Genomic DNA, 26,463 nt, shown 5'->3' with positions numbered 1-26,463 from the left:
TTCTCTCCACAGGTCAATTCTTCTTGGATTCCTAGCAGATACATCCAGATGCTCCTCGATTCTCTTCTCCATGCTCCTCCTAAAACAAGGCATGACCCCTTCCAATTTTAAGTCTCCTACAAACCATGGTTCTGTGTCTCTTCTGTTTCATTGGGAAGGTTCCCAATCCTGGACTCTTTGCCTGTATGTTTCATAAACCACAACACTTCCACACCATGCATGCTTTTGTCACTAATCAGGAAATCATCTTATAAATGTAACCCAAGGCCTCTCTTGCAAGAGGTTGCAAGATTATCTGCTCAGCCTTCCTTGGCTAGCAGAGCCTACGACAGCTGTTTGCATTCCAACCCATGCTTTTCCAAGAGGAAGAAGAGAGTGATCAGTTGAAAGCCATCTTTATTGTGTTTTGTTTTGTTAAGTAAAGGAACAAAAGATTTGCATTTTCAGATTTATCACCTCATACACAACAGTATTCATTTGGGTTGTAATATTCTAGTAACACATCTCAGATACTTAGGAAAAACTTAAAAGAATCAACTGGAATATTATAAATGGAATATTAGTAATGACAGATTGCTCTTTCATCTTAGTGAAAAATTGAAAGATCAACTGGAATATTATAAGAGCCAAAATGAGTTTGGCAATATGGTTGCTTCTGCTATTACTGTGCACAGTGATGTTTCCTAAACCACAAGAACTGATTTGTTAAGTAGAATTCATTAAAAGTACTATAAATACAAAATACTTTCACTTTTTCTTAACTTTTCCACCAACATTTACCTTCAATCAATCATACTGCAATGTATTTCCATGTGTCCCTTTTAACAGTGCTGTAGGAAAATTTTATAAAATTTTATTTATTGAAATGTATCTAGATTAAATATTCAGTGATAAACTTGATTTAAATGACTTTCGCTTCCTCTTGACACAGGTTTGAGATCAGAAGTGTGAAGTAAGACCTGGTTAGCTGTTTTAATTACACATTCCCCCTCCCCACACCTTGCCCTCAAGGTGGATTCCTCCACCTTGTTGCAGTATTACAGTTCAAATCCAGTCATGGTTCCTTCATTGCAACCATGTACCATGCATAGAGACCAGCATTTTATTGTCCAGATACATTCAACAGTTTCTTGGGGAGACCATTTCTGGTCTGAAAGCAGAGCTGGCAGAATATCATCCCGTCCAATCAGAAGCTACAACACAGCATCAACAAGAATTTACAACATTATGGAGTTAGTTGACATGGGATTGAGTGACCAATATCTTAGAAAATGCAAGTTCTTAACCACATCCTGTGACTACTTCATTGACATTTCAATTTTAGTTTATACACAACCAGCTGCTATACACCTTAAAATAGCTATAGAGTACTATTCAGCTGTCACGTATCTATTTTCATTTTTATATTTAGCAGTTTATAGTATTGAAGCATAATTTTTACTGAACTTGGCGAATTTTAGTATAATTCAAACTGGTTTGTAACTCTAACGAGGCATATATCAACAGTTGAGGTGCAGAACAGTTTTAGGAGGGGTGTGCAGAGAAATCTTCAATACCTTAGTGAGGAGTAACTAATCTTGGTGTTCTACCTAGTAAGGTATATGCGAGTCCAAGCTGACCATTTCCTGTCTGGTTCTAAGCTTTCCTTATTGGTCTCTGTCTACCTAATCCAATTTTTGGGGGGGGGGTGGGTGGACTCTGGAGCGACTCTGATGGTCATTGCAAGACAGGGTAGGGATCCAAAGTTGGAACTAAGTAAGGTTCAGAGAAAACTCTCCTCCCGAGTCCCGAAGGGAGTTTACAGTTCTTATGTTTCTGAGGTCCGCTCAGGGCTCCCTGCTATTGTTCTGATGACATTAGATCCTGTGAGGAAGGATCTGAGCATCTTCCATCCCATGTGGGAGATCCGGAAGGGAGTGGATGACCTCAGAGTTCTTGCCCTACAAGGGCAGTCCAATTCCCCATGGTCTCCTTGGCAGTTGGGATATAGCCCTTGGTGCCCTTACTGATAGTGGTTGGTGAGGATCCGGAGTCTCCAAGGCTGGGATACAAGCCTCCTATTGTCCACCTGCTCCACTCTGGGCTCCCCCTCTGCACTGTGCATATGACCTCCTGTTAAGAGGTTATCAGGATCACTCTTGGATCCCACTGTATGTCTTTATAGTTTTGCTATTGTCTAATGCTGACTTGAATCCGTTTTCTGTAAGTTACCTGATATGTTCTTGATAGGTTATACTTAACGTCTTCCTCACACATTCTAAAGAGATGGAAGATTTCTCTGCTCTCCTGCACCATTCCATGTATTTATTTTAAATGTTTGATAAGAGACCATCACACAGTGGTCTTCTTCGCATGAGATCCTGCTGAGACAGTTTCCATAGGTGAACACACTGGGCAATGTTACCCTTTCTTCACATTGATTTGTATCAAGAGATTCATATAAAGGAATATTAAGAAAACAACGAATCAAAGCTAGGTTATTAGAGGGAATCTGCTAGCTGGTGTTTCCTTGGATTGATCCAACAAAACATATGAGAAGCTTCCAGGAGAGCTGGATTCAGGATCATTGTCAGAACTTGTGCTGAGGATAAGTAGAGTCATTTATGGCAACACCAATTCCACAGTTCCTGAGCCAATGTCTGGAAATCATGGTGCATCCTAGCAGAGGCATCTGAGGCACCTTGTACATGAGCACAAACTGATAAAAATCTATCTTGGAATTTGAGCCTGGTTTGATTTGAAGTCACCTCCAATGTGAGCAGGCTTGAGAAGGGAGGCACTTGCCTCCATATCCTTGACTCAAAGGTTATGCCTGGGGTTTTGACTTTGCCCTGGAATAACTGATGCTTGCGTTGATGACAATATCATGCCAGGGCAGCAGCACTAGAGAAGGAATCTGCCTTGAGGAAAATGACCAGATTTTCCAGTTTCTACCTTTGCAAAGGGTAATTAGTTACTGCTGATCCTTCCAATGAGAATGTCTTTGTTCGGTATGTTCCAAGGAAGAGCCTTCTCTTGATCAGAGGGACAAAGACTTGGAGTCCATATGACCTGTGCTTTAGAATCAGTATCACCCCATTTTGCATCCTGAGATGAAAATCATATGGCTATCAGCATTTCTATATAACATTTGGATAGTTCCTCTCAAGAAAGCTACTTTGTGAACCCAAAGAAAGAGCTTATGGGAAGCAGAATGCAACTGAATCTCAAATCCAATATTCTGCTGCTCGACCGACGTCTTATTAAAAATGTGTGCTTGTGGCCAAGGAAGTAGGAGGTGCGCTCTCAGCTGTCAGGATGAGAAGAGAGTGCCGTGCCCTGGATCCATCTTTAAAGGCCTGCACACTAAGATCCCTGTCCATGAGGGAGCCATTTACATCCTCTTCCCACATGACAATCAAAATCACACCACAGACTTCACTTTTCTCACTTCTCCTACACAAGGGCTCATGGTTGGGCATAAGATAATAAGGACAGGCTCTGTCACCCACAGCGTAGCAAGATAAGATGTAGCATAGTCAGAAGAAATTATTTTAGGGTCCCCTCCCCCAGAATTTCACTGGTGACTCAATTCACCCTCTAAGTGGTGAAATGGGCGATATCAGATATGGGATCCTCAGATGCCCTAACGTTGAATTCTGGCTCTACTGCTGACTTCATTTCTGTAATAGACATGCTACTAAACGTCTCCATGCCTCTGTCTCTTTGAAGGGAAGATACAGCTGTAGTTTATCTCACTAGATTGTAAGAAACACCACATTATTTGAAGTCTGTACAGTTCAGTTGATACTTGCATCATTTTCTACCTGTTCAGCACCAACCCCTATTAGATTTTGTAAATAGTGATTCTCTGTAAATTAAGATTTCTGGAAAACATAGCTGCAGAATGCTGTTTAAATCTCTTAGTTTTTGTCATGTTTATTATCATGGCCACGGCCACTACAATTGAATGACTTTAACAAGTAACAGGTTCCTTAACCTGGCCAGTAAAATCCATCTTATGTTCACATAGTTCTCTGTGTCTTTAATTCTGTCTCCAAGAAGATAACCATTAATTTTACATATTTTAAAGATATCTGGAAACAGAGACACACAATAAAGTGGCAACAAAGACAATGGAAAGTCTAAATCAAAAAACAGTGAATAATGAATAAATGATCCTGAACAACTAATAAATGGTGATGAGGGGGACTAAAAGAAGAATAAGACAAGAACAAGAAGTAGGAAAATAAAGAGGAAGAAATGACCAGTACACAACAAACAGAAACTCCTCAAAGATTTTGTAGGACATTTTCTTTCTTCCTAGGACTCAGTTTGTTCATCTGTTAAATAGGGATAACAGGCCACATCAAAGTCACTTTGTAGGAATATATCTGTTTGCACACTTTACAAGCATGGTAAATGTCTGATTACTAACCACACGATTATATGTGACTGTCAGGGACTTGTAGATGATTCCCATTGAAAAATAAAACATCTCCCTGATTCCTAAATGATTCAATATATATTCAAAATACAGATTAAATCTATTTGAGGGTTGCATTTTGCGTGTTTCTTGTGAAGTTAGAAGAATATACTGATTGTGATAATGTCATATCTATAAAAATATTCTTATTGTAGCATTTTATAGGAACACTGACTTCATAAATCTCTCACAAGTTAATGAGGAATTGATTGTTAAAGATTTAATACTTACATATTAAAATCCCTTACATAAAGTCACCAAATATTCCCAAAGAAATGGAAATACGTATAAAGCATTTAATTTTGGTTTTTGGCCTTCATTTGAAAAGAAAGAGGTGGTTTAAATATCCATTTAGGTACATTTCAAGAGAGGTTCTGTACAAATCAAATGACAATGGGCTATTGACTGCTTTAAATTGCTTCACAAAATAAATATTAATATAAGATCACAATTCCTGAACCACATCCAGTATGGACAAGACTTCAGAATTTATCATATTTTTGGTTAGATAATATGAGTATTTAATGTGTATTGTTTCATACCCTGCTGGGAGAAGCACTCAAACTAAGTTCACTAGAGAACACCTAAATATCCATATTAAATATGAAAATTGCCTAACATCTGCTTAGATAATTTACAAACAAAAGAAAACAAAATAAGTATTTGTCAATTTGATTTGCCCCGTGCCCAAATTGGAAAGCAGTGATTGTGTGTGTGTCCACATTTAGCAAAATCTTGAGGGTGCTCTATAGCCACCTGTGGGAAAGCCTTTGAAAACTTAACAAACACTCCTGGGAGGATATAATATCAAATAGAAATAGATCAAATATCAAATAGAAATAACAATCATCACTGTGGACTTGAATCTTCAGGAATTCATTAGATATATAAACCAGGGCAATTTTCTGCCCACTAAATTTTCAGCCCTGAAAGTAAATGAATTGTTTCTATTATTTTTAGAGTATTGCATCAAAGGAGAAAAGCACATTGAGGACAGGACTTTGCAGATAATGATAAGAAGCCCACAAAGGAAGGAGAAAGGGTTTTCTGGGTGCTGGTGAATGCCCCTAAACAGAACAGGTCTTGCGGCATGGTAGGGTTCTGCACTTGGTCATTCAGAAGCATCCAGAACTACAGACTATGACTCAGTGTGGAGTCTCTTGTTTGCATAAACTGGATTCGCCACACATTTACTAAGTTGAGGATTCCAGACCAAGCATTTCAGCCTTCACCTGTAGATCATGAAAAATAGGGTGGGGATGCACAACACCTTTATAAACTTCATATTGTTAACAGGATAAAAAGTACATGAAGACATCCATATTGGGGAAAAAAAGATGCAATAAAGATGTCTGGGTTATAAAAGCACATACACCTCATGTTCACAAGTTCCATGTGAATGCGAAACTGAAAGTGGTTAAACATTTAATAAGAATCAAGTCCATGCAGTTGCCTGGCCTTCCCACAGAGGAAAACATATCCAACAGTTGGCCTCAGGAGCAGTGGAAGTTGACGGTGCAGAGGCACCCAAAACCTGTGGAGCAGGGCATAATTAAGTCCAAATGCCAGAGCAATGTCAAGTTAAAATATGCAAATTGTTTTCACATAGCAATGGTGAGAATGTTTGTTCCCTAAAATATATTAAATACCAGTCACTTTCACAGACACATAAAAAGCAGAAGAAAGAAAAGGACCTGTCATTAAAATGACTGATGATCACATGCAAATATGCCCTTGCAATAAAAATCTTTTTTTAAAAAAAGGCATGTGTTCCATGATAGCCTAGTTTGCGAAGGCACTGCATGTGCTAAGAATTGAAACATCCTTCCTGACCACCATTGGAGGCATCGATGGCAAAAGGGCAACCTCAGGGGCTCACAATGTTGGCCTTTTCATAGGACCCTATGCTGAGAAGAATCCCCCTGCGCTGGGCTGAGTTTCCTCAAAATCCATAATCATAGTCAAACAAGGGCCCCCACATGTTTTATTTTGCACTAATTATGTAGCTGGCCTTGTCCACAGGCAGACCTATTGCTGGAATTGGGCAGAGGGCAATCTCTGTTCTCCTTTTGTTAGAAGTACGAAGACAGGTTCATACCTCAGTGCTGTGGTGGGACTAGTGGGGAAGGGGAAAGACTGGATGGCCAACGCTCAGGGCAGCCTGTGCTGCCGTTCCTCTCAGGTCACTTCCAGGTGTAAGTGCATTTGCAGACAGATAAAGGATGCACAGTGACCTTCTACCTCTTACACTTGGTCTAACCCATAGTGTCAAAGAAGATGCACAGGTCACTGGAATAGGAGGGAGATGGGGAACTTCCTGACAGCAAGTCTTTGACTCATGCAGCAGTTGTTGGGTACTTGGAAGATAGAATCTTCCCCCAAAGAGCCTGGACTGACAGCAATGACATTTTACAGTTGCTATACATTCAACAGTTTGCAAAACCTCATTCATAGGCATGGTTAGGTTTTACTGACTAATTTGCTCTTTAAATATACAAGTACAATTACATAGAGCACACATACATGCACACACACACATCCCACATATGCATACATTTTATTATGCTTGAAGCACAAACTGAACCTTCTCCATCTTAGAGAAACCTTCCTTCCCCTCTTCCTTCTTAGCCATCACCGACTTCCCCTTTATACTATGGACTACTGGTGGACACTGTGGTCACGTCTAGACTCCCTTACACACTCATGGACTGGCTTCTGTCCCTCCTATCACAAGCAAGGTGCCCACCATGGTATCTACTGTTCCTCTTCTCTAATGAAACATTGCCTCACCTTCCCTAGGTCTTCACAGAGTCAAGGAGATGCCCATTGTATGGACACTTTCAGAATACTCTCTGTGACCTTGCTGGCCAGTCCTTTGGTTGGGAAAGCTCTCTTCTTCCTCCTTTGTTTCCTATTATTTTTCTTGTCTTGCTCTTTAGTCTACTTCATGAATTCTTCTTCTTTCCACAATGGCTGGCGATAGCTAAGAAGTCCTCTACTCCCTATATTATTTAGTCTACACATTATATTAGGTTATTAGATCAATATCTTCCTGACATTTTGACAGTCACTTGTGCCAGTGTGGTTTAGTGCCATCTTCTGGAATGAAGGACACCTAGGGTTGTATCCAGGCAATTCTACCAACAAGCATTATGATATGGAACAAGAGCATATGTAAATCCCTCAAGCCTCAGTATTTGTGCCTATGATCTTCCCATTTCTGCCACAGTTATCACAAAAGGACTTTCATTGCTCACTACATTTTTTTAAGTGCGTCTTATTGTCATATGGCGACTAAACACAATACATAAAAATCTTTGTCCCCATTGCACTTCTATTATGGTATGAATAGACACCGAATGGATGAGCAAATGAACCATTTCATGTGCAATAGTGATAGAAGATATGAAGATGAAGCAGTTTTTAAAAAATGAATGACCCAATGAGTGTGAAAGAGTGAGCACAGTGTCCCACACAGTTAGAGTGCTCATTATAGTCTGACAGTACCACTCCCTTCACTTGCATCACCTGTAGTAGGGGGTCCTCATTCTATGTCTAACCTATGTCACTTCTTCACCCATACAGATCTCAAATTTAGTGTGCATAATGCCAAATTCATCCTATTGCCCTTTATCAGTCTTGACTCACATAATCAGAGTCTAGTTAGATAATCAAAGTTAGAGTTTAATCAGAAAGTCAAAGTGAGAATTGAACCCGGACAGTCTCAATAGGCTGATGCACATGATTCCATTAGATTACAGATTTTATAGTTTCCTTAAAGCATGGATGTGTGCATTGAGTCAGGTTTAAACTAGACAAACGTACATCATGGTAATCAAATGTTCAAAATCAAAGAAGGATAGCTAGTAACGGTTGGGATAGGATAGTTACTAGGATGCTTAGAAATAGACATAGACTTGGTTATTGATGGAGTACACTACATTCCCACAACGGGGAGGACAATCAATGAGATTGTTCATCACTTTTTCTGTAATAGTCATAAGAAATAAAGCTGAATCCTTCTTAAGGTGCAGTAGATGTTTTCTGTATCACAGCCTCTGTTCATTGAAAACTCAAGCTGAAGGGAAATGAGCGAATCCCAAAAGATTAGATACCACATGTTTGCCTTGATTTAACCTGTAATTTTTTGTTTGGTTGTTTGTTATTTTTTGAACCTGTCATTGATACTGTCTCAACCCAGATGTTTCGAAGAATGGAACTTGCATTATTTTTAACATATTGTTCACCCAATACTATGTCAATTAATTCCATAATGTTGTATAATGATACTGAGGCCTTGTTGGGGCTTTTAACTGACTGGATCTTTACTCTGTTAGACCTATCTTCAGACCATAGAAGGTCTCCCCAAGAGGCCACTGAACTTATCTGGACAATAAGACGCTGAACTTTATGCTAGGCATGTGTTTGCAAGCAATGAATCTCAACTGAACTTGAACTATGGTTATGCAACAAGGTGGAGGAATCCACCATGGGGGGAGGGGTATGGGAGGGGTGGGGGGGATCCCCAGCGCCTATAAAACTGTACTACATAATATAATGTAAGCAACAATAAAAAAAAAAGAAATAGAACAGTGATTCAATTATATTATCATTTATGTATTTTTACCATTTTATTAGCTAGAGTAGTGTGTTTCCAGAAAATTTCAGAGAAACACTAAAATAAATGTGAGATCTTCTAAAAAAAAAAAAGAAAAGAAAACTCAAGCTGAATCTGTGGGACTGAGTGCAGGGTATCTTCTCAGCACAGATAACGTCCTGCTGACTTGGGCCTCTGCAAACACCATTGTACTGTTAAATCCACACTCTCACTTTCACATATGTCTTTATTCCACACTTTGGTCAATAGTACCAACATCTCAACTGACCAGCAGTCTTTCTGCCTTCTCTTCCTGGAAGCCCTGACCTGAATCAGATCTTGAACTTTTCTTGTCTGTCTATTGTAAGAGCTTCACAAGTACCTCTCCTCCAGGTTAATCTTCCATTAGTCCTTTATATACTGGCTGGGATGCTGCATTTGTTCCTACCTAAAATTGGAAACCGAATTGCTATCATCCTTTGTGGGTGTGGCTCAAGATTGCATAAGAAGGTAGACTCTACCTTATTGTTCTTGCTCTGGCTTCCTCCCCACCTTCCCTTACACTCTAGATTCAGGGACATGGAATCGTATAGGGCACATCATGATGACAGAGCTGTCTTGTGTTACCCCTTGAAATGCCTTCCACACTCTTAAATTTCCATCAAAGTCTTAGGTCCAACATAACATTGTATAAGCTTTTTCCTGGTCCCTATATCTGTCAAATTTTGTCCAAATGTTATTGAGCTTAGTACACGCCATAAGGTTCCTACATGTCCTTCTAAAATCTTGATATTTTTACTTAATGTTTTTACCAGGTTCCTTTGCACATTATTTTTGTGACTGTTTCTGCCAGGTGGCCTCTCTCAAAAAAAAAAAAGGCAAAGGAAAAGTAGTGAGCTTTATTTTCCCAGGATTCTCTCAGGAGAACACCCCTCCCCCAGTTTCATCCTATAGACTGTGTGCATATGTGTCTTTCTAGGCTCACTACAGTCCATTGTGAATGTGTGAAGTCTGGATTTGTTTATCCTACAAAATATAATGTGGGAAATGGTAAAGGTCCAGTCTCAATTGAAATTATTGGTAAATTCCTATAGCCCTTCAAGCCATAGTTCAGCCATGGAGATGCCCTATCTTTAATCCATGATTAAAAAGGTCACTTAACACCTCGTGCTTCAGGATCTGCTTTCTTTTTAAATGTAACTTAATATTGTTCTCAAAGCACAGTGGAATAATTCTTGCCCTACTTTTATGTAACTAGAGGATATAGTGTGAGTTTTACAAATCAAGGAGAATCCATTATTAAGGAAACTATCAGAACTCAGAATGGAAATACAGTAATCTTTATTCACAGAGTATATTGTAACACCCCCAGCAGATGGATACCTAAAACCAAGGCTAATACCAAGCTCTCTTTATAATTATCAATGACAAGTTTCAAGTACAAATTAGACACAAGCTGTCCCACATCAAAGTGCTTGGGTTCCACTTTCACCTCTGGCTTCTGATTCCATATTCCTGTTATGCAATAGGGATAGCTCCTGTCACTCATGTGGAAACCCAGATTGAATTCCCTACTCCCAACTCTGGCATGACTCTACTCTGGCCATTGTGAGGAGTGAACTAGTGGATGAGAGATCTCTGTCTCTCAAGTAAAAAATTTTCTTGTACATCTTTAAATGAGCACTGTAACTGACTTGTAATAATAATGATAGTAATAAGTAGAACAATTACAAGAATATATCTTACAGATGGTGCTGTAGCATAGTAGGTTGAGTCTCTTCCTGCAGGACCGTCATACCATAGGAGTACCTGTAAGAGTCCTGACTACTCCGCTTCTGATCTGCTTTCTGTTAATGTGCCTGGGAAAGCAACAGAAGATTGCCCAAGTGCTTGGGTTCTGGCACCCACATAGGAACCTGCAAGAGGGTCCAGGCTCCTGGCTTCTATCTCTGGCTTTTGCAGCCATCTGGGGAGTGAACCAATGGAAGGGAGATCTGTCTTTCCTTGCTATCTATAAATCTGCCTTTCCGATAAAAACAAATAATTCTTTTTTATTTGTTTTTTTTTAAGATTTATTTTTATTATTTTTTTATTGGAAAGGCGGATATACAGAGAGGAGAGACAGAGAGGAAGATCTTCCGTCCGATGATTCACTCCCCAAGTGAGCGCAACGGCCGATGCTATGCCGATCCGAAGCCAGGAGCCTCTTCCGGGTCTCCCACGCGGGTGCAGGGGCCCAAAGCGTTGGGCCGTCCTCGACTGCCCTCCCAGGCCACAGGCAGGGAGCTGGAAGGGAAGCAGAGCTGCCGGGATAGAACCGGCGCCCATATGGGATCCTGGGCGTGCAAGGCGAGGACCTTAACCACTTGCGCCACCACGCCGGGCCCAATAATTCTTTTTAAAAAAGACTTCAATCACTACTCTGATTACCTTTAGCATCTTCAAATTCTGTAATATTTCAAAGTAACCTAACCATCATATCAAGCACCTACATCACCACCACCCATCTTTTACCTTCTTTTGAAATCACATTTTAGTTGAAATTAATACAGGTATACCAAGTAAAAATCTTCCCAAATATCTTAATTATTTTCTGTCTTTCCCTCTATACATGTAATCAATCCTAGTATCTTCCACTTCACCCCTAATTGTAGTGTTTGCCTCACTAACACATCACAAGACTATTGAATGTTTTTCGTATGTTTTTATTTTCCATGCATTTCTAAACTCTCATCTAAGCCACTCATATAGTTGGCCTATCCCAGTAATCTTCTTCCTTTAGGAGCCCTTCAAATAATTTCCAAACCTCAAGGCAATTTGGACTTGAAAGTCTTCTGTATGGTCATCACCTAATGGGTAAATGGAAATCTAGCAGCATAAGGAGTCTTCATCTCTGGCCCCTAATTGCATTTTCAAGTTCATCCCTTCTGTCTCTACCATAACCCATCATGCCTTTCTCGATGCCACAATTCTCCATGCTTCCTTATGCCCTCCTTGCTACTTTTCCTTCTTTACATACTCCTTCTGCAGAGCTATTTTCTCATAACGCTGCTTGACTAACTCACGGAATAACTTGATGACTTCTTCCTTCCTGTGTTCCTAAGTCTCCAGTCTTTCAACAGAAGGCAACCTCGGTGCTCTAAACTTTTGCTAATTATATTAATACATTATCTTTGGCACATACAGTATCTATTACACTAGAAAATCCTAGGGTCTAGATGTACAGTCTGGCTTTGGTTGGACACTGTGAATTTCAACCATCACCATTAATGCCTGGCATAAATTAACATTTCAAAAATGTTTCCCAGTAAACAAAGGATAAAGTCCATGAGAGTCTGAAGAGCAAGGCATCAATCAATCCATCTAACATCTAATAACGTATCTATTAAGGGGATAGAGTGGTTCTTGATTGAAGAACCACTCAGACACTGGGCTGTAGCAGTACCCAGTGCTGTTTAAAGAGCTACAACCTTACCACTTCTTCCCTATGCAATTACTCTAAGCCCTACCACGACATCTCCAGGGTAGTAAGGGGTCGTGTGAGACCAGGCAGAACCATTTGTGTTCAAGCATATACTGAATCACAGTGACTGAAGAAAGGATAACATAAAATAGGCTAATGGATTTTTTCCAAGTTCCTTGGTTTTCTGTGAGAGAGGTACTTGAAAGCAGGGCAGGACTATTTGAACTAAGATTTGTGTAGGTAAGGTTTTCATGAATTTGGAGAGAGTAGGAGCAAGTCCTGAGATATTAGTGAGCTTCTAAGTAAGGGGGCGTATTTGTCTTTCTGAATTGTTAGGAAAAGGATATTTCTGAAAAACAGCTTTTGAGGTAGCCGAATTAAGACTCTCAGATAAATATAAAATGAACATGTGTCAAAGACCTTTATTTGTCTCATTAATTAATGGCAAAACCATTAAAAACTGGTGCAAAAGAGAATATGATTTACAGAGATGTATTCTACTGGACAAAACGTTTGTGAATAACTATAAACATGAACCATTTGCATTGCTGTACACAGATGCCATTTCCTTTAAAATCAGCTTTCTTCTCTCCTACAAGAGTTGATAATAGTTCAGTACACATATCCCTCTAAAGCCAAATAATTCCCAGAGGAGATTCTCCTTGGAAATGTCTGGCATTCCACTGAAAGAAACCCAGCAATCTCTTTTTCTCCTCCATTTCCAAGGGCTCAACATTTTTGTCCACACTCTGAAATCAGACATGAAAACTATTTCACACTCAATTCTCTTCAGCTTCTCTTGACACAGAGCATTGTCATTACTGCCAAGGGAATTTTTAGGCAGAAAAGTAGAAAGAAATCACTAAAATACACAATGAAATAAATGCCGAAAAAGCTTATGAAATGCTTGAAAATAAGCCAAGAAAATTACTAGAATCCTGTTTAATAGACTTATCCACATTATCTATACTTTACACAGTCTGAACTATTTTAAACTTTTGTAAGTTATGGAGAAATGAAAACAAAGCAATTGATTTTCAACTATAAAATTGCAAAGTAAATCTTCATAGTGGGATTAATTAATTACAGCCCTGTGATGCACCTATTTTCTGTTTGTAAATTCATTTTCATACTTCATATTTACCTGTGTGTGTATGTGTTTCAATGTGTTTTCATATGTATGACTTGATATACTTTTGAATGGGTTAAGTTTTCATAGTGGTTTGCCTATTAATTAATTAGTAAAATCACTGGAAAGCGTTTATTTTACATCCATATCAGAGTCATGGTTTTACTCCCCCCCTTTTTAAATGAATTCATATACAAAAATAAAGAAGAAATAAACAAGAATTAAACTGGTACTGTTAACCCAGTGGAGACGGCTCAAGGCACACCATTTAGCTTCTACATTAACAAACGATGCGAGGTTCAGTTTTCTGACTACATCAAAGGAATGTTCACAGAGTGATCAGTTTAATGTCAGTCACTGGATATAAACACTTTTTTTTCTTCATGTCATTAAAACAATTTTGGCTTTTGGTGAAGGGTTAGAGGATCTAATCTTTCATATTATGTAGTTCCTAAGCCTCTTACTTTACTAAACAAATTTGGCATGAAGTAAACTGAAATAAAGCAGAGATTTCTATTACTAGCAATGTCAAAAATAAGAGGACACAGAAACTTGAACGACTCTCGCTACAAATTCTAGATAGAAGTATTTCCTCACTCCAAGATTGCCAGTCAATTCCCCAAACCACAGATAGTACTGAACCTTATCAATATATATCATGTAAGGATATAGATAATTATGATATATATATACTGCATATATATATAGTTTTTCCTATATATACATATCTATGATCAAATTTAATTCATAAATTGGATATAGTATGACCCAGCGTGGTAGCCTAGCAGCTAAAGTTCTCACCTTGCATGTGTCAGGATCCCATATGAGTGCCCATCTGTGTCCCGGTGCCCTACTTCCCATCCAGCTCCCTGCTTGTGGCCTGGGAAAGCAGTTGAGGATGACCCAAAGCCTTGCGACCCGTGTGGGAGACCTAGAAGACGTTCCTGGCTCCTGGCTTCGGATCGGCTCAGCATTGGCCATTGCGGTCATTTGGGGAATGAATCAGCATACGGAAGATCTTCCTGTTTGTTTCTCCTCCTCTCCATATATCTGACGTTCCAATAAAAATTCTTGAAATTTTTTGATATAGTAAAAGATTAATAACAAGTATTACATACATAATAAAATGACAATAAAATGTAATAACTAAAATAGTGTAATATAATAAATGTAACACAAATAAGGTCTGTTGGAAGAATCAAGACAAACACTATTTTCAAATCTCAATTGGCTATAAATATAAACTACAAAAAGCAAAACTGCATATCAGGGGCAACTACTGTGTTAAAAAGAAAACTGGCATTACTGAATTGACAAACTGTAAAGATAGCTCTAGGGTAAAAGTAAAACCAAGCAAAGCTCTCTCCCTAATTTGTAAATTGACCTTCAATTCTGAGGAACTCTGTCGAAGCCCGGGCTGTGACAGAAATGACTAGAGCTGTGCCGGAGTAGCACTGCCCCTGCCAAATTATGTGCAATTCCTCTCTGGACAAAAGAAAAGCCAATGTAGTCCTCCAAAGTTTTCACAAGTTAGCATCAGCCATCACTCAAGGGGAAATGTCAAGACAGAAAATCATCAGAATTATGTATGAACCCAAGAAGGCTAAATCATCATAGTATCTTGAATATAGGGCTTGTAAGAAAAAGGCTATCAATTCTGCAAAATATTCAAGGGAATTAGAGAGAATTGTTGAACTGGAAAACAGATGTGAAGAAATTATTCAAGATGCAGCACACAGCCAGGGACGGAAGCTGTTAAGGAGTTTGGGAGAAGACAGACTGAGAGAAGGTCTAGAAAAGGCGCTGTTAGAGTCCCAGAAGCGGAGAACAGAGAGAACTGAAGCGAGTGAGAGATGTCCTAGGGAGTATGACGAAAGAGTACGCACTGAATGATTTCACATGGAATCCGAAGCAATAAAAACAGAAAGGCAAATGTCTAGACAGTGAATTTTCAAAGACCAATAAGAATAATAATATTATTGCCTGAAACCAAGAGGAGAGATTGCTTTACTTACAGGATCCCACAAATTGTGAGATTTCTGTTCTGCAATAATTGGAAAAAGAAGCCAGTGGCATAATATCTGCAAAGTACTCGGGGCAAAAGACAACTAGAATTGTAAAGTCAGAGTATCTTTCAAGAAACACTACGGAGAAAACAAAGATACCAGCAATATATGAGAGTCCCAACTCACTCACATTCTCACCAGCACTTGTTGCTATCACTTTGTTTGCAGCTAATCCAGGGAATGGCATTTGGTTTCAACAGAGGTGATGTCTGTCTTCTTAACTGACACCCCAAGAAAATAATAAATAAGGTAGAAAGAATGTGTGTGCTTGTTACAGCAAAATATTACGTTCCCACATTAAGTCTCTTCAGCCCTCCAGCACCTATTCTGGGTTGGAGGGAAAGTTACAACCTGAATTTTTATTACAATTACATTATATTTATTAGATAATATAATATACATGCACATTGAAAAATACTCAAAGTGTGAAGATACAATAAAGGGTAGAGAAAATGCTGGATTTTTTTGTTTTGTTTTGTTTTAATGTGATATCTATACAAGTGTCTTTTTCAATTTTTTATCTCAATCAAGACTGTGTACCACACAAGTGCATCTCAAACTTCAAGTTTTAACAGGTTAAAGGAACACATAGATTATTAAACAATTTTCCTATTTTCCCAGTCTTACACAAGTGTGTGTGTCTGTATGTGTGTGTGAGAGAGAAAAAGTATCCAGAACATATATTTACACACACACTGAAGTTTTACATTCCCCACATATCATTTGTTGAAGGTCTAATTCCAATTCGATGACGTTTAGAGGTTGGACTTTGAGAGATAATTAGGCTTCAATGAGGCATTAACATGGTGGCTTCAGTGCTCTCATTAGAAGAGGAACAGACCGAGCCTTCGCTACACAGACGTGCATCTATGAGACTTGGGGAAATTTCCGGGGTTACCATATAAAAACCATTTTATCGTGAACTCATTTTGTTTAACCTCATGGCCACTATGAAACCTGAAAGGCATTTTTAAGAAAATCCAATATGGGGTCGCACCTAACAAGAAGAAAAGAACTCATCACGCACAGGGATGTTAGTGCTTCATTCTGGCCCGGGGTTAGTTGGCCTAGCCTCTTACACATTTTCTTTCTATGTGAACTTTTTTTTTTTAGTTCTCTTTTAAGCAATTTTGGAACAAAAGAATAATACAAAGTGATAAAAAGAAAAATGCCTTAAAAATAAGAAACATAGGATCAAAGTAAGTGACATTATCCTTATAGATGTAGAAGCAATGGGGTGAAGGGGGATCCCAGAAAGAAGTAGATGAATGACTGGGGAGACTAAAAGCATTTGAATCATGTGATCTTTCAGTTTGCAACTGTTTTTTTCCCCACAGACACCCAGGAGGCTCTCGCCCCCAAAGCCCCCAACCCCCACAGACCAGCTGCCAACCACCCTTCCAAGCACCGCACAGGGGCACGATACCACAGCCCCCCACCCCCAGCGCTGCCCTCGCAAACGGTGGCCGGTGCAACGAGACCAACGCTGGGGTGGGGGGGGGGAGGGGGGGGGGAAGGAAGGCACACGCCCCTGGCAGGATGGATGGGGCGGAGGAAGGAGGAAGGATGGGCTAGGGCAAGCGAGTGGAGCCAGGAGGAGGGGCAGGGTGGCCAGCCAGGCTGACCCAGTTTGCAACTTTTAAACCAGAAAGATGAGTAGCTTTGCTATGCACTTCTTTCATAAAATAATAACAACAACAACAACAACAACAATAACAGACATGCATGGGGTGGGGGAGGGTGGAGGAAGTGACTTAAAAACTCCTGTGTGTCTCTTGTCTAGAAAAATCATGGATGGCCGAGTGAGAAATTTCAGAGGGTTGGTTCCTCATGTTCAACTAGCTCAAATGCCGTGGTCCAAAACGCGAGTGATTAAGAGTTGGCAGGTTTTCTTTCCACTGTTCAAAAGGAATCTGACAAAAGGAAGAGTGGGATGGGAGGCAGAGAAGCAGGGAAGCATTCCAAAGGGGATTGCTCAAAAATAACAAGTCTACGCCGAGAGCATTCCTTGTTCTCTATTTCCCCCAGAAATATGGTGGCTGAGGATTAGCAGGAAGACACCAAACACCAGTCTCACACTATTTTCTCTTGCACTTGTCCATTTGCCACTTGGTCTTTGGCTTAGAGTATTTATTTGATCTACAGCAACAATTTTTATGTCATTTTTCAAATTTTGAAATATTTAACTGACATAAAATGTACATGAGATCAAAGAACACAGCATGATTTAATATACATATTTATTGTGTAGTGATTACCCAATCAATTTAATGAATACATCTATCACTAGTCATCACTGGCCTTTCTGGGAAAGCAGGTCTGTCCAGAACACTTAAAAATCTGCACTCTTTTCAAATTTCAAGAAACAGCAGAGGATAACTAACAATAGTCGCCATGCTATACAGTTGATCTCCAGAACTGACTGGTTTCACTGAATCTTTGTATTCTTCAGCTAGTATCTCTCATTCCCTCTACTTTCTACACCTGCCAACTGTTTTACTACTTCATGATTCTATGAGATGAAATCTTTATCACATACAAGCAAGAAATACAGTGTTTGTCTCTAAGTGTCATTTAACATAATGTTTTTCACATTTATCCCTGTTGTGGCAAATAGCAGGATTCCTTCTTTTTATGGTTGAATACTATTTTTTAAAAAGATTTACTTATTTTTATTGCAAAGTCAGATACACAGAAAGGAGAGACAGAGAGGAATAACTTTTGTCCAATGATTCACCACCCCGCCCCCCAATTGGCCACAAGCCAGGAGCCAGGCACTTCCTCCACGTCTCCCACATGGATGCAGGGTCCCAAGGCTTTGGGCTGTCCTCAGCTACTTTCCCAGGCCACAAGCAGGGAGCTGGATGGGAAGTAAGGCTGCTGGGATTAGAACCAGCGCCTATATGGGACGCCAGCTCATTCAAGGCAAGAACTTTAGCTACTAGGCCACCACACCAGGCCCTGTGGCTGAACACTGTTTAATTGCATATACAAATACATATCATATTTTTATTATCTGTCAGTGATTCCATATCTTGGCTATTGTGAAGATCGTCACAATGAACATGAATCAAAATATTGATTTTGTTTATTTTGAATGTATGTTCAGTAGTGGGATTGTTGGATCAACTGGCAGTTCTGTTTTTAATTTTGGGGGCTCATGCTGCCCTCATTCTGCTTTTACCAGTTTATATCCTCACCCATCCACAATACACAAGGCTTCCCTTTTCTGATAATGGACATTGTATACATAAACATCTGTTTTCCAAAAAGTTGAATTTCTCATTCAATGCATATCAAATAGTTTCAAAAGAGGGAGAGTAAAGAAAAAAAGTGTTTGAGTTACATGGGAGATGTGGTATGTGTTACTGGTTGTAAAAGCACAAATGCTATGGATTTTTAATGTAACTTAGTATAGGTTTGGTGGTGATGTGTTAATGAACTGCCTTAAATCCCAGGGGTAGATGAAGGTTTATTTTTCACTCATACTACACATCCAGGCCAGGTGTGTAGGGCTCAGCTGCAGCAGGTTCCCATCCTGGCCTCCAGCTGATAGAGACTTCTGCTGGAACACTGCCCAACACATTGGCAGGTGACACCAAGGCATAGTTCAGCTCAAACTGACTTCTGTCGGGTCAGCCAAATTTGATGCTCGTATCTCACTGTCCAAAGCAAATCCAATGGCCATACCTAATTACAGCAGGTGAAGAAGACATTCCTTCCATCCGGAAGTACAGAACTAGAACATCTGTAAACAGACCCCCCTGTATGCCACATATGAAATTCTGCTATAACAGGTATGGCCTCTGAGAAACTATTCCAAGTGTCCCCCATTCTGTTATACAGGGAGATTTCTTATACAACCAGGCATTTCTGAGAGATGATTTATTGCCAATAAATAGAGGTAATGATTCTCCAGGATTGTCTAATCCTTCATCTGTTAGAGAAAATGAGTAAGAATAAAAATATGTGGGAAAAAAATGAACTAGTAAACATTGTTTGGTAATAAGGACAATCATAAGTTTTTCTGAGTTGAGTCTCATTCTCAGCAGTTACCAAGAGGATACAACATGGGAGTCCCCAGTGGACATGAAGGGAAATTACAGGCAATTTTGCCCCTGAGTGCCAGAGATTTTGGGGAGACACATAGAATAAAGGGCAGCCAAGGTGGGGGCTAGGAAACCAAGGGGGAAACTGAGGGAACACTGAATTTCTTCCCATTTTAATAAAACTGTGGGAGACAACCCATCCTCTTAAAAATCACCTTTCCCAAAGCCTAATGAGGTCCCATTAGAGTAAATTGAAAATTCCACGTCAGTGCCTCAGTATGATTCATGTGGCCATGCATAGAGAGGGTCTAGAGGTTTTCCGTGGGTATTAGAAGGCTAGCAGACATCCTGCAGGGGCGTTTCTGGTGGGATTATGCCTGGTATAGCAGAACTCTTATTGGTTGCCTGGAGACTAGCTGGGACAAGTGGCACTGGCTCTCAGAGATTCATGGCACTTACATGAGACAAGCTGATGCTACATCAGCCCATGGTGCTGTCAGTTTGACTATACCAAGCATGACCAAACCCTGTAACACCAGAGGCACGCTTGGGCTGCAAAGCACTAGGAAGACAAGATATCCAGAGGAACTACTCACCCAGACAAGAGACACGGATGCCTTCATCCACCCAGACCCTGGAGAGCAGTAGTTCTCAGGCCTGGTTGCACATGACCCATTAGAAACTCCTAGAAGCTTGCAGACAATTCTATCATTATCCCCCACTCAAAACTATCATATTGAATGTGTTGGTTGAGGCCTTAGGGCTGGGTGTACTTGCTTGCACAGAGAGGACACATATAAGTTCCCCAATGTTCATAACATACAAATATAAACTATCTAATCAATCTTACAGAGCCTTAAAGGGTACATACCTTGGCGGACACTCAGAGGTTCTGGGACAACTACACAACTGTTGCTACTGTTTTCCATTCTACAGTGGGAAGTACTTAATACTTAACTTCCTGACTCAGGCCTTGGTCCCAGGTCATGGAGCCAGACTCCTTTCTCCCTCTAGCTCTGTTGCTATGGACTTATAACTAGCCATTCCTCCTCAATCCCAGCTTGAACCAGCCCTGTCACCTTCCTCATCCAGAACAGTCACAGCAGAAAGATCCTGATAGGTTTTTTTTTTTCGGGACCAAAAGTCACCTTCATAAGAATCAAGGTTATGTGGGCCCTGGTTAAGTTGTAAATGAGCATTCAATGTTCTAGTTGCTTCCTATTGTGGCACATGCTAAAATGTGAACCATAGATGTCAGATCTTTCATGGAAGGGAAGCCAGAATTATAACTCCTATCCCAAAGTTCCTGGTATTTAAAGATCAGCTGCTAATTCATTTCCATACCTTACATACGCTGAAAAACTGTATGGGGGCAAGCTTCCGGCACTATGATTGATATATCACTCAAGATGCCTGAATCTCATACCAGAGTGCCTGGATCCAATTCTTGGTTATGCTCCTGATCCCAGGTTCCTGCTAATGTGCACCATAGAGGCTCAAGCAGTTGGTTCCTGCCACTTACGTGGAGATGAGTTCCCACAAACTGGTTTGAATTCCCCCGTCCTGACTTTCAGTTGTCCCAACCCACGCAATTGTGGATACTGGGTAAACAAACAGGCATATAGGACTTACCTCTTTCTGTCTTTTTCCTTCTTTTTGCCTTTCATATAAAATCACTAATAAAGTAAATAATAATTGTAATCTATGAATGAGTCCCTGTCAAAAGGCGATGGAGAATAGCCTAGGGAAGCCTTCTGAAATCATAGGAATTTTCTGGCAGAATCACCTGTTGAGGACAAGGTTCTGCTGAGTTCTCTGGTCAGGTGGGTCACAAGGAGACAGCTAATTGTTGGGACAGGCTGTGGCCACACTAAAAGCAATGTATCCCCAGGGATAGTTTTACAATAAAGCTAACAGGAACTAAGAATAGAAACCACAGTGATGATCATAACTTGACTTTGCATAACTGCTCTAAAGAGACCTTCAAAGCTTTACAGGATCCTTTAATTTTTTTACCATCTCTGTAGCAGGTGGAATGTGGCAAATAACACCCTAACTTTTTTATAGCTGCAGAAAACAAATGTGAGACAAAGAGGTACTGACTAAAATTCCACACTTTTTTCTTCAAGGTGGAGAAATATTTGGACTACAGGACAGATTTTTGCTTGTTGCTTTGAATACATTTAAGAATACGAAAAGTGTCATATTTGCTCACATTATCTCTTGAAATTCTCACATGCTCTCCACCCCTCCACATGTGTCCCTCTTCTTCTGGACCAAGTTTATGGTCAACTGTTCAATTGTCTGTGGAACCATGCCAGTCTGCTCCAAGACGAGAACGATTCATTTAACGATTAGTCATTTCCTGTCTCCAGAGAGAACTTACTGCCCTGTGTTTTATTTACATTTATTAAATGCTACCCAACTCCTAGTAACTTCTTGTGGGTTAGGATTTCATCCAACTATCTTTGGAGCCCACTTGTGATTTTGGTGAGAGTTGGCATCAGAACATATTTTTCTGATTGATTTTTCTTTCACATTGGTTTTCAGTTTTTTTTTTAAGAGCTAAGAAAGCAACTGCATATAAATAAGCTCTTTAACCATATGTTTATGGACACATGATCGTGGACACATCTTCAAATCATCTAAACCTTTCTTCATCTATGTGTTGGACATTTCGGTGCCAACCACCCCCTCTCACAGCTACTATGAAGCTGATAAAATGCAATGAATATAAAAATGCTAGAACATCACCCCCAAATATTGTATTATCTAAATCTTAGCTCTTTTGCAATAATCAGTCTGCCCACTATGCTAACACATCATTGCTACCCAATGTCCATAGTTAACATTAGGGCTCATCCTTGGCACCATGAGAGAGTCAGACAGTATTTTGCATTGCCCTAAAATATCTGTGCACCACCTGCTTTTCCCTCCTTCCTATATAACCCCTCGAATCCTCTGAAATTTTAACTCTCTCCATATGTTTTCCCTTTCCGGAGCATCCTATGATTGGAATCACACAGTGCATAGCCCTTTTAGATCAGCTTTCTTCACTCAGTAATGAATTAGTCCATTCAAACCTTCAGTTTCACTTTCCATGATGTTGGTTGCCTATGGTCAACCTCAATCCAAAAATGGAAAATGGAAAATTCTAGAAGTAAATGACTCATCAGTTTTAAATAGTGTGCTGTTCCAAGTAGCATGAAATAATGTGCGATCCCGCCCTGTTCCACTGGGACTATAAGTCTTCTGTTTGTCAGGCACATCCACACTGTATATGTTATCTGCCTGTTAGCCATTTAGCAATTGTATCAGTTATCAGATTGGCTTTTGTCTAATACAGTGCCTGTACTCAAATAACCCTTATTTTACTTAATAATTTCACCAAGTGCAAGAGTACTCATGCTGGAACTTTGGAAATTACACAGAGGAGGGAAATGAGGAAAGCATAATTATGTGTGTGTGCATATATATGTATATAGGACTATGGGGTAAACATTCATATACTTTGTATTATAGGCTATTATAATTGTTCTGTTTTATTAGTGCTTTTAATTTCTTATTGTGCCAATTTCTAAATTTAATTTTTTCATAGTTGTGGATATATAGGAAAACACATAATACAAATTGGGTTTGGTATTATCTATGATTTTAAGCATTCCTTGAGGTTCCTGGGATGTAACCTCATCATAAATAAAAGAGATTATCAGACGTTTGTTTTTTTCTGTGTTTCTTCATACTTGATAACTACTGTGTGTTGAATGATAGTCTTTTGTGTAGATATACCACTGCTAACCATTTACCTGCTAAAGGGCATCTTGACTACTCCCACACTTTGGCAATTATAAATAAAGCTGCTACAAAGATCTGTATGAAGGCTTTTGCATGGGCATAAGCTCTCAGCTCCTCTGGGAAAATACCTAGGAGCTCTGCGGATGGACTTACAAGAGCAGAGTTAGTTTTCTAAGGAACGGCTGAACTGTCTTTCCATGTTGAACTCCCACCTGCAGTGACCTGAAGTTCCTGTTGCCCTATATATTCTCATCAGCATTTGGTGTTAGGGTTTTGGATTTTGTCCATCCTAATACATCTGTGGCACTTTCTCATTCGAGTTTCCCTGATGACAAGTGATGTGGAACATCTCACATACTTGTTAATCATCTGCCTGGTTTTGATGACATATATGTACAAGTCTTTGGTTCATTTTAAATCAGGTTGCTTGCTTATTGCTGAGTTTAGGAGTTGTGTACGTATTTTGGAAAACAGCTCTTTTTTAATACTGGATTTTTTAATTTTTTAAGGTAGAAGGTGATATTTTTTCCCTTCTGTTTTAATTTTATGGTACAATTCCATAGGCTCTGGGATTTCCCTTTCCCCTTGCCCCACCTCCCTTCCCCCAACTGACTTTCCTCATGTTATTACAATAGTATAGTCCTTCATAAGCAATCATATATCCATCAGTCTGTTATTTAAGTGTTTCCTGACACTGCAGGTATAGGCAATGGCAGACAGTCCAGCATCCTATTGTCAAGATACACTCAACAGTCTCACTTGGAGTCCTTCCTTGATTTGGAAGCACAGATGCTTACTGCACAATATCTTCACATCTGGATGTGAAAGTCTCTATTGTGCAGTTACTATCCATTCCCTTAAATGAAAAGCCATAAAACAAAATCAACAACAAGAATAAAGTTTAAAAATTTATAACATCATGAAGTTAAATAACATGTTACCAAATAACTAATGCGTTGATGAAGAAATAAAACAGAAAAAAAAAAATTCTTGGAAAAAATGGTGTTACTGTATGATCTATGAGTCAGTGAAGAATGTAATAAAAGAAGCTATTTTTGAAGAAATGAAAGCAAAAACAGAAACATCAAACCCCATGGGTTGCAGCAAAAACAGTATTGAAAGGGTTATTGATATTATTTGCATGAAAGTTGCCTTAGATCAGACAGAACATACAGTATTTGCCCTTAGGGGATTGACTTACTTTCACTGAGCACAATGGTCTCTAGTTGGGACCATTTGGTTGTGAATGGTAGAATTTCATTCTTTTTAATGGCTGAGTAGTATTCATGGAGTAGATTAGATAACAGTTCTTTATCAGATGTCTTTTGCAAGTATTTTCTCTCTGCCTTTGGCTTATCTTTTCGTTCTTTTGACCAAATCTTGCACAGAGCATACATTTTTAAATTAAGTGAAATGAAGCTTATCAATTCTTCTGATTTTCAATGATTATAAATTATTATTACATTCACATAACAAGATATTAAAAATGGCCCTCATTAAAATTCAGGAGTAAATATCATTTTAGCTGATTCCCAAGTTAGTATTAAGAAAGTCTCATTTCAAACATATTCTCTAGTTTTGGATAATTTTTATGAGGATGCATCAAAAAGTGTATGGACAATGCAACTAAACAATACATTTGTTTCAGTAAAAAAAAGAAATCATGTAGTTTTTTGTAATAATCATTGTCATGGATTTTATGAAGACTACTTACATTCATCAATTGTTTAGAAAAAAATATGTAGCACCTACTGTAGTCAAACATGTGAAAACCAAAACGAATAAAATGAGCAGGGCTCCTGGGCACACAAGTCATTTTGAGTCAGTTTTAAGGGATTATGAATATCAGATCAAAAGTCTTAATTATAAACTTTGTGAACAGAGAAGTAGCAAGTGTTATAAAGAGCATAACAGAGATGCCTAATGTAACAGACGGTCATGGAAGACCTCATTTAAACTCCAAAAATGGTCCAAAAACATTCCCCATGACAATAAATGACCATTTTGTATTGGTACAAAAACTCATCTTTGAAGAATGTGGCCTTCAGTGGCTAAAATAAATTGACCAAAATTAAAAACAATAGCAAGTCCAACAGATTTTTTCACTGTCTGGGAAAATTTAGATCAAGATAGAGAAAGAATTAATAAGATCCCAGCTACTGGCATCACACATGCCAACTACCTCAGCCATGTTTTGGCTAACCAGCTCCTCAGAGGTGGCAGAAGTGTGACAAGTCTAATGCTGGCCTTATATAACGACACTTTCAGAAGTTAATAGAGAAATGCAATTGGAAGACATTTATTTTGGTGTAAACATTTTAAATGTCATGTCTTTTTAAACAAATAAAATTTAATTTCCATCCACTGTATGAAGACTCCTTATATGCATGGATTTAAATTTTTGTTGGCACCAAAAGAAACAATTTTCTTTTTTAAACATTCTACTTTACATATACTTCATGAAGTAGCTCCCTTCTCTAGAAGACACTGCTAAGTACTAGAATAACCAGAAATTCACATTCTGTGTGTTAACTATCAGGTTGCAGAGCATCTTATGGGTGACTGGGTGTCCACTGACAGATATTTTCAGTAAGATTCTTAAGCTTAATTCCAACATACACGCTCATTGTAGTTCTCTGGTCTCTTCTTTGGTTACTTTCAGGCAATCACAAGCCATGATAAAATTAAAATGAAATATCCATACAGTAGTAGAGAGAGGGAATCTCTGCTGGGTTGTCACCCAGGAATTAGAAGAGATTTCTACTCCAGATCCTGGGACCTGGAGTCCAGCAGCCTCCGGGTACATTACACATCCACCTTGGATATTTCATCATCATCTGGATAATTGGCCCTGACACCTGGGACTGAATCCCAAACAAAACATTTTTTGAGGTTACAA

General features: G+C 39.2%; 1 pseudogene; it reads left to right on the top strand.

Annotated features, from left to right (window-relative positions):
- LOC121145597 overlaps positions 1 to 6,100 on the top strand; it is a 28,170-nt pseudogene extending 22,070 nt beyond the window's left edge.
- The last annotated feature ends 20,363 nt before the right edge of the window (positions 6,101 to 26,463 follow it).

The sequence above is a fragment of the Ochotona curzoniae genome, unplaced genomic scaffold, assembly GCF_017591425.1.
Source record: "Ochotona curzoniae isolate NIBS_2020 unplaced genomic scaffold, NIBS_Ocur_1.0 scaffold_3835, whole genome shotgun sequence".
Taxonomy (NCBI): Eukaryota; Metazoa; Chordata; class Mammalia; order Lagomorpha; family Ochotonidae; genus Ochotona; species Ochotona curzoniae.
This window is presented reverse-complemented; position numbering and strand designations above follow the sequence as displayed.